The following is a 16,893-nucleotide window of genomic DNA, read 5'->3' as shown; positions in this document are numbered from 1 at the left end:
GAAATGGGAATAAGCTTTATTCAATCACATGGATAGTCTAAACACTCAAGTAAAATTCCTTATTCCTACCACAGCTCTTCAACCTAGAGCTAAGCTGGGCTCAACTTGGAAACTGTTCTAAGGTGTGTAAAGGAGCAAGTAATGAGCAAGCCTTTGCTTTTTGTTTGACTTGTACAGATAGATGCTGGCTACCACTTGTAGGTACCTTGATATAGACACATTCAAAAAAGTATCCTAAAAGGGTAATTCAGGGGCTTAAGCACATTAATTAATAATTTGGACATTTCATCCAATGCATAATAGTCAGAGAAGACAAGTGTCTGCATTTACACCACATCTGAAGTAGGCATTCTAAATTTCCTCCTAATGTAAATGGTATTATAAAATGATAATGACATTTTGGAAGTAGCTGTCGTATTTTTGATATATATTGCCCCATGTAACAATATTACATACCTGCAACTTTCTTAGTTGTGAGATACTACATTGTAAAGATCATTTTGACTAATGCAGGTGACCAGAGCTAGATCACAAATTCCAAAATCTCTTAATGTGTTCTGTATTGCTATGTCACTTGTATAACTCCTCTTTAATTATTCGGTTTATAGGACTTCAGAAAAAAAAAGACTAAAAATTGATATCAGATTATGACCAATTAAAAAACATCGAAATGAAAACTGGAGGGGAAGAAAGAAAGTAGGGCAGAGAGGAAGATTACTTACAGCAAGAACAAAAAGACCTGATCTGTCTCCACCTGTACTCCCTTTCCTGAGTAATTAAAGCAGTAAAGTATAACAGTCAAAATGTTATATTGACTATCTGAATTAAAGTGTCTAAAAAGAAAATCTTGGTGTAATCAAAATAAGCAAACTATTAAGCTGAGAAGGGTGTTTCAAAGTCACTGTGTTTATTAATCTAAAGTACTGCTGAATGTCAGCTCTCTGTTTAGTATCAATTAAATTTATTTAATTTGGCATAATTTTCCAAGGACCAGGTATCAGACATAGCTTAAACTCATAAATCTATCATTTATTATAATTTAAAAATCTAGATTTCAAAGTTCTGACATCATTTGGGAACTTGGTGATTTTAACTGGTATTATTTTGCTTCACCCCACTGACCCTTTCAACTTTTCTTAGTTCAATATGAAATAAGCTTAAAATAATGTATAGATGCACTGCAGAAGGGCTTCTTATTTCCTAATAGTAACACAGCAGTAAAATTTTAAAAATGGTCTTCCTCTGTAATAGGTTACGTCGTGTGTTAAATTAGGTGTGAAAAAAATGTTGCAGGATATATAATTAGAATATAATTACTTCAGTGCACGCCTGTCTAAAACTTTGCCTTTAGTATTTGCTTTTAGTGATGTGTGTGGATATACCTAGTCTAATAATCTTTTTCGTCATAATTGAATCTCCTGCAGCCTAAACTACGGTACATTTTATATTAACCTTTCCTAAGCTAGAAGGTAATATGGACATGCACGATGAAAGCCTATTTCTACTGCTTTAAATGAAGCCTATTTCTACTGTTTTTGCTGAACACTGAAAATAACTGCTACTTTGCCTTGATATTAAAATTGAAAAGTGCATGTGGAACACAGGATAAGGACCTTCTCAGGTAGAAGGATGCAGACGGGTTTTGAATGACATGAGAACACTTCTGTGTTAAAGAGCAAATAGGCAAAAGATTTTGAAGTGATGCAGTTCAGAGAATTCTGAAATACCAAATATCAGACAAAATAATAAAGGACTGAGTGTTGCTGTAAAGCGCTGTAGCAGAGCATATGAGGCAACATTTCATACTTACAATTAAAACTGGAAGTGTATATCTCTTCAATTAAGTCAGTAGTAAGGGTTTGGGACTGTGTACGATTTGTCACCATTGATTCCAATTAAACTCAGAGATTCTCATTGTAAAGAATGGTGTATAATCAATGACCAATTAAGAGAAGAAGACCTAGAAAGTAACTTATTGTAGTAAATCTGGTATTGGAATGGCCCAGGCACATTGCCATTAAACCACTTACAGCACTGATAATGTGCTGCAGGCAACATCATTTGTTGCTCTTTTAGACTAGACTGTAACGCAAATAGCTTTAGGTTTAACTTAAATTCCTGGAACAAGAAGCAACATCTACCTGTAAACTCTGGTCTGGATCTTGCATGTTTGTTCCCTATAACTGACTACTAATAATCTTTATTATTAGTAGCTTAGAAAAGACAAATCAGGTCCTTAAGGATCTCATAAGGTTAAAGTTATTAAAGGCAGAAGATGTCAATACAGGGAGTGCCAGAGGTGAATTTAAAAACAACAGTAGCAGAAAACTCAAATATATTAATTTGCCCTTAGGTGCTGTAATTAGTTTTTATTCCAGGACTGAGAAAATGAAATACAGGTCAAATGAACTTCTGACAAGAATCATGCATGCAAACATGATTTACATAATAATTTAAGGTTGTATTGTCAAACACAATATCTCTTTGAAAGGTGTCTTATCACTTTGAAGAGTCTTTGTCATGCTGCCTGTATGCAATCTTGTTCACTTAATATATTCTTTTCTTTTTTTTTTTTTTTCAATTGCTTCACTAACAGCTAATTAATCTTGTTCCTGATTTTGTTTGTTGCTGGAATTTGTTCCTACCAGGTCACGAGCTGTTTCATCTTGAATGTGTAAATGTTTCCCCAGGCAAAATACACACGTGTGGAAAATATAAATATATGTATCTATCAATATAGATTGGATTTATTATCTTGTCACTATAATTATCCAAGTTAATTTAGGAAGTCATTCTGCAAAGTATTGTTGCATGACTAGTGACTAATGACTGGAAAACCACAGTGCTGTGTGTATGCCTGGACACTTGTATATTTTCTGTTTTCTGAGTTGTATATTGTTTTTCATGTTGCAACACTATGTAGCCTTTAAATTAGATTGCTGTGTATAACGTACCTGCCCTAATTGTTACCCAAGATCTTGCTATGGAGAAAAATGAGGACATACCTCACATATGAAACAAGAAATTTATTCTTCATTTCCTGAAATCCTAAGATTTTTATAAAGCAAAACGAAGTTATAATTAGTCCAGTTGAAATTATACTAACAGCTGGAGTCCAAATTAATATCAAATAGATCCCATTGGTAATATGGTGTTATACCAAACCTTCCAAATAAGCTGCTTTTTTTTTTTCAGGTGTTATGACCATTCTTTTGTTGCATCTCTGATCTTAAAGGAGTCGGAGTGGGGTTGCAGTGTGTTGTCAGCATAATGAATTCCTGACAGGGAGGAGGTTGAAGCTGATGATGAATTTTTTCCTTCTTTCTGAGGGAGTATATATATTTTTCCTTTTCATTCTAATGTCTACTTGGGCCATTTTAGTGTTTTCTAATATGATTTACATCTTGCTTTTTTTTTCACTGGTGTGCAACTCCATGTTATACTGCAATTTACAACACATACTATTTTTTAGGTAGGTGAGATACTTATTGGGATTTTGCTTGTTATCCTATAGCAGTTTTTACCTAGCTCTGAAGTCTAAATTTCATTGACAGATGACCCATGAGCTGTTTAGAGTCTTAGGGTCTCAACTCTTTGTCATTGGTTTTCAGATCATCTTTTTACACATAACAGAAGATATTACTTTTTCTTAATATTCTCAGACCATTGAGCTACAATGGCAATAAGAATTTTGTCTTATGGAAAATTCTGATTATAAGTACCAATGGAGTTTATACGCTATTTGGGAAATATACTTTTTGTCATACATTGTAAACAGGATTTTTTTCATTGGTAGATTCCTTATTGGACTGATAAAATTATTACTGAAACCCAGAAAGATTTTACTTCCACAATCACATAAAAAAAAAAAAAAATCTCTGGAAATTTGAAAAAAAGAAAGATACTTAGATTTTTTAAATATCCTACTACTGAAAATACTTATGTGAGTTTGGATAGAAGTCTGAAAATGACATTACATACAGAAAATTGACTTGAAATAGGTCATGGGCAAATCAAGTCCTCCCTACTTCAGATAGATTGCTATTTGGTTTGGTATTTTCTCTGGCAGAGTAATTGTGTTTGCATACCCTTAAACAGGGTCATAGTGCTGGAGGAAAAAAGTATGTGTGGTTTCTCTGTAAGGTATTCTTTAACCAGAAAATGAGAATTATGTGTGTTGACAGATTTATGTGGATTCTACCTTGTAGCATATGGCGGTGCCGATAAGAACTTGTAATAATCTGTCTAAAGAACTCATATCTTTGCAATGTGCAGTGCTAAATGCCTGACATCCCATGCTCATTTTGAGCTTCAAAGGACAAGAAGTGAAATACAACACTGGAGCTTGAATGATGGAATTCATGACACTCAGTGGCTTTTCCTGAACAAGACTGATGGGGGTGAAAAAAACCCTGCCACAACAAATTGCTTCAGTTACTTTTTCCAGTGCCTTCTGTTGTGCCAAAATAAAATGTCTTGATTTAAGTATAGATAATTGATTAATGCATCAAGTAAAATTATTTATGATAATCTTTTTTAGATATCTTTGGTTTAGGGACTACAATTTTCCTGGTGTCTCTGGTGCTCTCAGAATATAATTACACTAATCGTACAGCTTTGTCTTGCATAGCAATTTGTGTGCATATACCAGCGTAGTTTACCTGTTCCTCCTCTAAGGAGGGCATTCAGAAGCAACTCTATTTAAAATGTAGGCCAAGAAATTTCTGGTTTAATTCAGAAATGTGTGGCACTCATCAACAGTGCTAAACTTCAAACATTAATCTCTTATACTGTGCTACTGCACAATCATGCCAAATGTTGTAGGTAAGGGACTGTCAGAAGTTTTAGTTTAAATGTTGATTTTTTGAAGTTGTGACTTATCCACTGGAAGGGACAGAGTGGAACAAATTGTGCAGGTTGAATGACCTGCCGCTTGGGAATCTCTGGACCTCTTAGAAAGATATGACTATTTAGAAGCTGTGGAAACAATTCATGCGGCTTGGATGGCTTTTGTCTGGAAGCACGAGCAGGAGGAGGAGGACTGAGTGGGAGTAATGGGTCAAGTGGATGTCAACAGTTTTGTCCTTGATGATGCAAAATATTGGCCCTTACCCGAGAAATCTTCAGAACCTGTATAAACAAACTCATCTGTTTTTGTGAATGTACCAAATTTTTGTAATTTCTTGGATTGTCTGTCAGGTTCAGATCTTGTAATGAAAGGTTCTATGTTTTGGGGTTGAGTGAAGGCAAGCAGGCTTGTCATAGGTGTTTACACTTCAGAAAATGCACTCATTCTCTATGACATAGGAGAAAGTTTTGGATGCCCCTATGAGCTAGGGAATACACTCCAAAGATCTCAAAGAATAGTCGTGATTATTTTTTTTAACATTAAAAAGAGTGGAGCATATGAGAAAGGAAAATTTTAGTAGTATATAAAGGCAATAATTTGGATAACATATGATTTATCAGTATATTGTTTTCAGTGTAGAAATCTCTCAGTTTAAGGAAACCATTTCAGTTATATCTACATTGATTTTTAGTCTGGACATGAATATACTAATTAATTTTGAAGCTGTCAGGATGTCTTCTGTAAGAATGTATTTTTAGTTTAATATAATAAAGGAGGCAATGATGTTTTAAGGGTTCATTTTGGCTTGCTTACTGGTAATAAATAAGAAGAAACACATTTATACTTTGTGTTTGATATACATAGTCATACTATTACCACTGTAGATTACTTGTCTATATCCTTCTCTGCATTTAGTTTATGTGACACAATTATTTAGGAATTATATTATGCATGCTAGCTTTTAATATTTTTAGAGTTAGCAAAACCATACATGCTATGAAAAACCAAATAAATTCTGTATATTTGTTGCAAGGTACTGATATACCAAGGACTACACAAAAAGACAGCCAAACTGCAGGAAATAGAGCTTTTTAAGATGATAATCAAAAAATACCATCTTCAATAGAGACAAATTCAAATGTTCCTAGGCATAATCATTCATAAACTGAATAGGGAGCTTTGAAACTGTGTACAGAGTGCCCTTCTCAGCCAGTTACACCCTGCAGTGGTTACTGTAGTCAGTTTCATCTCACTAAGGTGTTACTTAAAACAGGGTCACCAATAGGACATATTATTTTACAGTTGCTATATTCAGCACACCAAATGCAGAGGTAACACAAATTTGTATAAAGTGCACACGTCACTGTCATTAGTTGCATTTTCATTTTAAGCTAGGTAGCCTGAAACCACCTGTAAGCTCAAGTGACTCTTTTCTGTTGGTACTTCAATAAGGCCCATACTCAGATGCAGACAGGCAAGTTAATGTGCAGGTTTCAGACAATTTTCTTGCATTGGCTACATCTGCCATCATGTATGCCACAACAGATCAGTCAGCTGAGTCCTTCCTATGCAGTTCTCAGCACTGTGTTGGAAGGTCAGGCTGATACTGCAGTGGGTTCACCACGGGGGGACAAAGTTGTGGCTTTCTCTCTGTGACAGTGTGGACAATCTGAGACTGGGTAGGCAGTCAGGTCAGGGAGCGTGCCACAGGTTGCTCAGTTCACAGGCTTCACTACTTCAAAGGACAGCTGTAGAGAAAGCATCTGCCTTGGAGTGCCACAGCAATACTCACTTTTTGAGTGGAGGGAGCACCTTTCACATTTACTTGATACCAAAAATCTATGACAGATTTCATCATCTTTAGGCCTGTGTGTTTCTAATTCCTCTTATGTATATGGATATTTTTGTTTCATGAACTGTTTCAGGCAATAAGGAGTGCCAATGCTCAGTGGGTCTTTCTAGCTATGACAGAAGGGCAGAAGCAGTGACAAATAGAGCCAGCGTGGAGAAATGGAATTATTAATTCAGCTTCCTTTTTTCTGACAGAGAAATTTGTTGTCCCACAATCCTAGAGAAGAGCAAGGGCCTGTGCCAATTCCAGTTGTGGGAAAAATACTCTTGCAATAGAACAGGTGTCTTTCTGAGGACATTGATTCAAGAAGAAGGAAATGGAAAGTAAGGAGATATAGGCTGTGAAGTGAATTATCAGGAGCTTGTTTTAAAGGAGGTCTGATGCAGTGGAGAAAGCAGATAACTGTATGTGTCTAAATACAGGGACTGTAATATCCTTGAATATGCCTAGTACCTCATGGGAATTCAGCAAGTGAGGAATTGTGGTAGCATTCAATTATTAACTATCCTTGTATCATTTAATCTTTACTATTACCTCTATGGTATATGTGATGATGGAGAGCACTGGGCTGAAATTCATGGGGAAAAAGCCCCAAACAATAAAACCTCCCACTTTAAGATATGTCTTTTGTTTTACACAAGAATAAATTGATTAGGCTGTTACTGGAGTTTTAATAAGACCACAAACTTTCTGTAAAACGAAGCAGTTGATTTAGTTTATAATGATACAAACAAGAAAAGCTACTCTAAAATATATGTGATTATGAAGTATGAATTTAGTGTTGGGAAAATACACAGAATCTGATGCAGTTAGACCAAAGAGACAGGACAATAATTAAAAGACAGTACACTAATTTATTTAAAACTCAAGGATCTACTTTCCAGCGTAAACAAATACATTCTGCAAAAGACCATCCTGAAAGGATACAAGCTTCAGCCAAGGCAAAATATTCATGCCTCTTCCAATCTCCTTGCCAGCAGGAATATGCTTTGTGCCAGAGATAGTTAATTTTGCACTAGAAATCCATGTGGGACTCCCAGCTGGAAGCAGGGGGAATGAAAACTCTGCATGTATGTGCCTCAAACTGCTGGAAATATGATGCTAGGCATTTAGATGTCAAAAAAATTGCTACTTGTTTATTGTCAAATTAAATGCCCTCAGACTAAAAGCTCATTTATAATTGAAATTTATTTTTAAAGCAAACTTCAGCAACCTCTCTGTCTGCTCTTGCCACCCATTTTAATGTCCTGAGAGAGACTGAAAGCATGTCGCAATACTAAAGAGATTTCAAACTTATGTGTTTTCAAGTAGCTATAGATTATGCTTAGATACTTCATCTCATGGGATGAATTTAAGATCAGAAAGTTTAGTAGTCCTCTACTATTTTCGTACACAGACACAAACACAAAGTGGGAAAAAATGGCTATTACATAATCATGGAGTAATTCAGGTTGGAAAGGACCTCTGAAGGTCATTTGGTCCAAATCTGGCTGAGAGCACAGGTCTATGTTGTTAGTTGAAATTATTTAAGCGAAATGAGCTCAACACAACTGAAGGGCAGGAGATTTTTTTTTTTCCACCTCATGTAGCTGAGGTGGGTCTGAAGGTTTAAAGATCAGATACAGCTCTGATACAAACAGAGACATCTAGATTTGGATATTGAAATGGGTGATGCTTGTCTGAAATGTTAATGCAAGAAAATAAAATTTTTATTTCTTACCTTACATGCAGAATTCATGTCTCTTTTTTTCCTGTACTTCTCTGATAGTGCACAGAACACAAACTTATAAAGGTTTCTGGTAAGTGGATGTCTATCAGACTCTTGTTTCTACTTTATAGGTGGTCAACAACAGTGGAATCCAGAAGCTCTGAGAAAGTACATTAGGTAATTCATCCAGTTAGTTAGATTATCAGATAAGAAAGAGGCATATGATATAATTGATCATTCAGTGAAAGCTTATGTTTATTAGATTGACTACCACTGTCCTTCATAGTAATTCCTCTGACCTTAGGGATTCTCTTGATAGAATTGACCCATATTTCTAGCTTTTATTTTATGGTTTAATGGTCCATTTCAGTTGCTTAGCTCATAGACATTCTTAGTGCATCATTCTGACATTCAGACTCAAGAGCTAGAATGCTCAGTAACTCCCAAGCCTGCCATAGAAATTACAACTATAACTCTATGAAATGAAGTATTAAAGCTGCTAAGGGTTTAAAGCTGCTTCCCGAACACCTTTGACTCTTTGGCTGCTTCCTCTAGCAAAGCATTGATTTTATGTGCACAGCAATGTGGCACAAGCACAGCTTTTTGGGATGCAGATACCTCCACCAGCTTTTGGGTGATAGAAAGAGATACAAAAGGAGAAAAGTTGTACAAAATAAAAAGGAAAGAGTAAACTATCCAATTAGTTTCTAAAAAAAAAAATAATAACTTTAGCTGTTAAATCTGTCACTTCAGGCTTTTCAAAACACCTTTATTTATAGTATTATACATGCTTTAGCAGCCTTATATGGTTGCCTAACTGAAATAAAAATAATTCTAGCTGATTTAACAGCTACTTAATTTTCTTTAAAGAAAACCAAACCAAAAAATTTTTCAAATTTCTGCTATAACTTCTGAAATGTAATACTGCAATAAATTAATTAATTTTTTCACTTCTTTCAAAGTTTTATGATGCTATAATGCAAAAGCAGCCTACCTGGTCTAGCCTATCATATTAAGCTAGATGATTCCAGTTGCTAATGGAACCTTGGCAAACAAAGAAACCCTGGAAAATTCAGGCAAAGCAAATAAGATCAATGAGAGAGGTGGAAAATAATTCTATAAAGGCACAATTTATTAGTAATATAGTTGGGGGAATGGGGAAAACAGATGAACTCTGGTCAAAAAGAAGCAGTTGAAGCAACTGAAACTAGTAAAGAAACAGTGGAAATTAAGAAACGTGGAGAGAAAGAGATTCAAATGATTTTTAAATACATATTTTTTCTCAGTGAGACTCTGCTGAAATTATGCCAGTGATGAAGTTTAATATTGTTATCAGGGCATTAAAAATATTTGACTTTACTAGGATTATTGATTTTAAATTAAAGACTTCAAATCTGTCATACAGACCTCGTGAAGGTCATTATAGTTTGAATGATATCAAGGATTTTTCTGTATCAAAGATCCTGGAAACAATAGAAATCATGTCAAGGATAATTACAAATTTGTTTTCAGTGCACCTAGAGACAGCTCTATTGTGTGAAATGACCCCCAAAGAAAAGGAGAGGTGACTCAGTGAGGGCACTCTTAGAGATCAAAAAAAAAAAGAAAAAAAAAGAAAATCAAATCCAAAACCCCACCAGAACAATTTTCAGTATATATTCCTAAAATGTCTAGCATGAGTACCTGGATAAATTATATGGATTGAATGAAAATTCTCATTTTCGTAAATTTTTGAGAATATAAGTATTTTTTCCTTTAAATTTTATCTTAGTCCACTTTCATGGTAACTTGCTGAAACTTTTCCTTTCCATTGTAATAGATCAGAGATATACAATAGCTGAGAGATTCTCTTTAGCAGCTCTGCTAATGAGACAGCATCTGCTAAACCCTTTTACATGACTATTTTTGATCATATGACTATCCATCTTCATTTTGTTTTACATTATGAGGTTGACAGTTTGGCATAATTCAGCATCATCACCTTCTTAAAGGAAGGATTTTCTGAGAGTACACAAGACCATTCACCTGTTATTTTTCCAGAAAATAAAACCTTTAGATGAACACCAATGTTAGGCTGAGGAGTAAAAAGCAGTGGAAAAGAGTCATCAGACTTAATTTTTGTTTCTATGGTCTGAAATTGAAGGGAGGGTTCAACAGAAACAGAAGAAAGGGGTCACAGTCTGCCTTTGGTTTGGGGAATATCTGAATCCAGAAATTTGGTATTTAAACCCATTGTTAACAGAACAGGACGAAGTTTCCTTCTTCCTCCCCCTTTCTTAGCAGGCCCTGGTCTTATAAAGCATGTTTCTTTTTTCTTTTCACTGTGTCAGTATTTAATTTCATGGCCAATGTAAAGTTACAACTCATTAAATACTATGTACTTAGCATTCATCATGACATGTCTTTCTTTGCATTACCAATATAATGAGACAAACACAACTCCAAACTGTAGATGAATTGGAAGTGACCTTATTTGTAACATACGAAGTTACATGTGTTTCAACATTCATAAAAAAACACACAAAATGTTAGATATTTTGGTTTTGGTTTTATTAATGTATAATGAATTCAATGAATCTACTCAGTGAATTCAAAATAGGTTCGTTTCATTCACTAAATTTAAATTTTCCTTGTTGCAACTTCTCTGTCATTTCCCTCCTGTTCTCTTTTTATATGTCCTGTTATGTCCTAGTAATGGATAACTTAGACCTTAGGGTCTCCTTTTGTGTGGTTGTTGTTTTTTTTTCCCTGAGTCACCTTCCTTGTTTTCTTTTACAGTTCTATTGAACTGGTAATGTCAATACAGGAATTTTACTTAAAGTAATTTCTTAAATCATTTAGTGTTTTTGTTCCACTTGCTAAGGCCTGTCTAAATCTGTTACAAGCACAATCACTTAATGCTTCTTTTGCATTCTTCTTGATTCTCATTCAATTCCTGTCCTAAATTCCTAGGTAGAAGTTACTCAGTTATTTTGTTATTGTGGAATATTTTGGTTGTTTTCACTTATAGTAACTTTTTTTTAATGCTCTAACTCAGGGGTGTAGTTATTCTGTTCCTTAAGCCTGAGTACTAAACTGATGAGAATGATATAAGAACAGGATAGAGTTAGCCATTTGCTTGGTTCAGTAAGTGTATGTAGTGGGTTGACCCTGCACATTAGCTGACCCATTAAAACCACTCTCTGCCTTCCCTGTGCAAGTGGACAGAGGAGAGAAAAGAAACAGCAAAAGATTCAAGAGTTAAGAGCTGGGAGAGGGCACTTACTGATCACCATCACAGGCAAAACAGACTCAAAGTGGGGATATTAATTAAATTTATTACTAATAGGATCAGAGCAAAAGAGTGAGAAGTACAATAATCTTAAAAACACCTTCCCCCTCCCCTTCCTTCTTTTGAAACTCTACCTCCTCCCCCCCAGCAGTGCAGGGGGTTACTGTCGGTTGTTGTTTCTACTGCTGCTCGGGGAGAGGAGTCCTTCCCCTGCTCCCGTTGGGTCCCTCCCATGGGAGACCATCCTTTATGGACCTCTCTGGTGCGAGTCCATCCCACAGGCAACAGTTCTCCATGAAACTGCTGTCCCGTGGGTCACTTCTCTATGGGATGCACTCCTGGAACAGTCTGCTCCAGTTTGGGTCCCGCACAAGGCCACAAGTCCCACTAGGGAAAACCTGCTCCGGTGTGGGCTCCTCTCTCCATGGGCTGAAGGTCTCTGTCAGGACCCTGCTCCATCTTGGGCCTCCCATGGGGTTACAGCGCCCTTCAGATATCCACCTGTTCCAGTATGGACTTCTCCATGGGATGCAGGTGGATCTCTGCACCCTGATAATCCTCCATGGGCTGCAGGGGCACAGCTGCTCCACCATGGTCTGCACCACAGGCTGCAGGGGCCACAGCTCTGGTGCCTGGAGCACCTCCTACCCCTCCTTCTGCACTGACCTTGGTGTCTACTTTGTTGTTCACATGTTCTCACTCAGCTCTTCCCTTGCTGAAATTTTCATCCGCGCAATAACTTTCTATTCTTAAATGTGTTGTCATGGAAGCGCTGCTATAATTCCTAATTGGTTTGGCCTTGGTCAGTGGCAGGAAGCCGTTCTGGAGCTGGCAGGCATTGGCTCCACCATATAGGGGAAACTTCTAGCAGCTGCTAATAGAAGCCGTCCCTGTAACCCCCTCTGCTACCAAAACCTAGCCACAGAAACCCACTACAGCGTACTGGCCTGATTTTTATTACTTTTTTTCTAGTTTTCTGGAAAGTTCATTCTGGGAGGGAAGACGTGACTTTCTATGAGTACTACTTTATAATAATATTCAAAAGTTACTGTAGCTGTCTATTGCTACAGATTTCTTTCTCATTACAGGTAAGATATTTTTGGTGTGTGTACAGTGCAAACTTCAATATAGGAAGCCCTAGTTATCTTGGCTACTAGAACAGAAAGCAATTTAAATGATTTATCGTAATGGAGCTGTATGGTGCCACGTAGTTTATTTTGCATATTTGTAGTTCACTGTGGGCTAGAGTCCCTGAAAGCCAATGAGTGAAATTTATGCATCATTTGAGATCCTCAGATCTCTCATTTGCTGCCTAACTTAACAAAATATCTAAATTTCCTCTGAGTACTGGTACAGGTATTGACTAACTGTTCAAATGCTCATTCAGTCTGCCAAATTGCTGAAAGCATATCCATATGCCAATGTACTTGCTGACCTCTCTGAGTACAATTTCTTTACTCGTCTGTTTATGAGATCTCAGACCAGGCCCACAAAAGAAAATCAGGACTAGAAGGGACTTTATAGGTCTATGTGAGTGGTGCCTGCAAAGGAATATATTTTCATAAGAATATCAAAGCCCATCTCAACAGTACTTTTTACACTTCCCTTGCCATTCCTTTCTGCCCAAGTGCCCACAGAAAAGCTGCTTGAGGGTTTCTGATAAGTACCCCTTAACAGTTTATTCATAGCTGTATTTGTGCCAACAAGTTCCTCTATTGAAGTCATTATTCTTCCTCCTCAGTGTATATCTCCTTAAGTATTTTACAAAGAAGAGTTAAATTGTACCTTAGCCTTCATTTTGGTCAATGAAAAAATCTAGAGGTCTTTTAGTCCTCTTTGCTATGATAGCCTTTTCATTGTCCTTACCATTTTAATAGCTCTTACTTAATTCTCTTCCTTTTTATTTAATGTGTCTTAAGCTTGTCAGTCACCATAATCTCAGTGATGATGTGCCAGTATTGCATTTGCCCTTTAGATAGTTGTATCACATTAATATCCCATTACTTAACCTATAATCAACAAATATGATCAGGTCCTTCTGCTTTCATATGGTGGGAATGTTACCCCATTCACTACTACCTTCTGTGCTCGACCTGTGAGCCAATTGCTCACCCACCACATGATGTATTTATCCAACTGTGTACTCTTTCTGTGTCCAGAAAAATACTATAAAAGACAGTATTAAAAGCTTTATTGAAATCCAAAAACATGACATCAGCTAGCTTCCCCTGATCAGCTAGGTGGGTTACCTTGTCATAAACATCGGATAAGCAGGACTTTCCACTCATGAAGTTGTCCTGGCTGTGACCAATGAATGTTTTGTCTTTCAAGTGTTTTTCAATATCTCCCAGAATAATCTTCTCCATAACTTTACCAGGCACCGAAGAAGTGAGACTGACAGTCCTGTAGTTTTCAGAGTCCTCCTTATTGCCGTTCTTGAAAATCCAGACAATGTTGGTCAGATTCTAGTCAGCTGGGACCTACCTGGATTCCCAAGACCACTAAAAACCAGAGAGAGAGGCTTTGTGATGACATCAGCTAGTTCTTTGAGAATTCTGGGATGAATCTCATCAGGCTCCATAGATTTGTAGGGATACAGCTGGAACAGCAGATCCCACACAATTTCAGGATTAACTGGGAGATGATCGTTCTTGCTGTTATGGTCCTCCAGCTCAGGGCACTGAGGGCCCTTTGGTCCCTACTCTATGTTGAAGACAGAGGCAAAGAAAACATTAAACACCTCTACCTTGTCTCTGTCCCTGTTTGTGAGGCAACTATCCTCATCCTGTAATGGGCTGATGATATTTCTATACTGCCTATTGCCATTAATATATTTGAAAGTACTCTTTTTATTGTCTCCCACATTTCTGGCAGCTTCAATTCCATCTGAGTTTTGGCCACACGAATTTTGTCCCTACAGTGGCAAGCAGCATCTCTGAATTCTTCCCATCACTGGATCTTGCTTCCACTAGGCATACACCTTCTTTTTTTTGCCCTATTTCTAAGAGAAGAGCCCTGCTCAGCCAAACTGGCCTTCTGCCTTGCCTGCTTGGTTTCTGACATTTCAGAATTGCCTGCTCCTGTGGCCTTAGGAGGTGATGTTTAAAAAGTGACCAACACTGATGGTCCCTGAGCAGCTTGAAGTCTGCTCTTCTCATGTCCAGAGCTGAGGTTTTGCTGGCACTTTTCCTTCAGTTAACAGAGATTTTAAACTTGATCCCCTTGTGGTTACTGTGGCCAAGATGGCCGTGAATCTCAGCTTCACTCATGAGATCCTCTTTGTTGACAAGCAACAGATCAAGGAGGGCATCTTTCCAAGTCCCTTAGGACCTGTTCCATAAAGTTGTAATCCGTGTTTTTCAGGAATCTTCTGTCTCGAGTTGTGCCAGCTATGTAATGCTCCCAGTTAATTTATGGCAAGTTGAAATCCCCCATCAGGACAAGGGCAGTTGACTTGGAAGTGTCCCTTAGTTCCTCAAAAAATAATTTGTTTGTGCCATCATCCTGGCTTGGAAGTGTATAGGAGACTCCCACAATGACATCCGTATTCTTTGTTTGCCCCTTGATTCTTACCCAGAGGCTCTCAACTGTGCCATTACCAGCTGTGAACTCCATACAATCTAACCCTTCTATTACATACAGTGCTCTTCCACCTCTTCTGGTCTGCCTATGCCTCCTGAAGAACCTGTAACTGCCCAACAGGGCACTTCAGCCACAGGACTCTCCCCACCAGATTTCATTTATGCCAAATCTCTGAGACTGGGCCAAAACGTTGAGCTCCTCTTGTTTGTTTGTTCCTCAGTGCATTGGTGTAGAAACATTTAATTGTAACCAACACCTCATGAAGCAGATTGAGGGATCCCATTACAGCTGATTTATATTTTGCAGTTCTTCAGATTTCTTCTCCCCTTATGGAAGCCAATCTGAAAATACATGCTCTCTGGCCTTCAGCTTCATTTTTCAGTTCTTCCACAGTTCTGGGATGGAGTTCACCTTGTAATTGTGAGTAATTCATAAACATTTAGTTCCTTGAGATCTGTTTTCACTTCTATTTCGATGTTTTTAGGTTTTTTTAATATACACTTTTATTTTTCTTACTGTTATCTGCAAGGTCAATGTCATGCTCTGTTAAAAACTGAAGAAAACTATTTATTTAGTTATTAAACCACTAATTATACTTAGTCTCCACCTCTTTATGGTGTCTTCTTTTAGATCTCATAAAAACAAAGTTATGTGTCTTTACTACCCAAGGTCATTTATAGCTGGCTAGCTGAGAATGAGTCACTGCCTCTCAGTGTTGCTCACAGAATCAAAGTCTAATTGAGATTGGAAGGCGCTTATGGAGAACATCCGGTCCAACCCCTCTGTTCAAGCGGAGATGCCATTCGGTTGCTCAGAACCATGTCCAGATAGCTTTTCAGCATCTCCAAGAATTGGGACTCTACCACCTCCCTGGGCAACCTGCTTGGTTACCCTCACCGTGAAAAAGTGTTCAGAGGGAACCCCTTGTGTTTCAGCATGTGCCTGATACCTCTGGTCCTGTCACTGAACACCACTGAAAAGAGCCTGGCTCTGTCCTCTTTGCACCCTCCCTTCTGATGTTTATAGACACTGATGAGATCCCCTTGAGTTTTCTCTTGTCTAGGCTGAACAGTCCCAGTTCTTAGTCTTTCCTCATAGGAGATATTCTCCATTCCCTTAATCATCTTACTGGCCCTAGACTCGACTCAGTCCAATAAGATGATATCTCTCTTGTACTGGGGAGCCCAGAACTGGATGCACAGCTCTCCAGGCATGGCCTCACCAGTGCTGAGTAGCAGGAAAGAATCATCCTCCTCAGTCTGCTGACAATGCTCTGCCCACTCCAGCCCAGGATGCCATCTGCCTTCTTTGCAACAGAGGCTCCTTGCTGACTCCAGCAGGATCTCAGGTGCTTTTCTGAAAAGTTGTTTTGCAGCCAGGCAGGTCCCAGTGTGTGCTGGTGCATGGTTCTACCTTTCAACATCAGACTTTCTCTGTGTATTCCGTGTGGTGCCTGGCCTCTCAGCTCATGGCTCTGACTCAGATGGAGAGAAAGTTGCCTAAAATTTGAATTTGGCAATAGCTTTAATAGCTCTGTCCCAATAAGATTTCAGTCTCAGATTTTAATGTGTGTCTTGGTCATAAAAGCAGCTTAACTGTACAGCTGGATCTTTAAAAAATTGCAATGTGTA

The sequence above is a fragment of the Manacus candei genome, unplaced genomic scaffold, assembly GCF_025592945.1.
Source record: "Manacus candei isolate 608988 ecotype Guabito, Panama unplaced genomic scaffold, ASM2559294v1 h1tg000011l, whole genome shotgun sequence".
In the NCBI taxonomy this organism is placed as follows: Eukaryota; Metazoa; Chordata; class Aves; order Passeriformes; family Pipridae; genus Manacus; species Manacus candei.
This window is presented reverse-complemented; position numbering follows the sequence as displayed.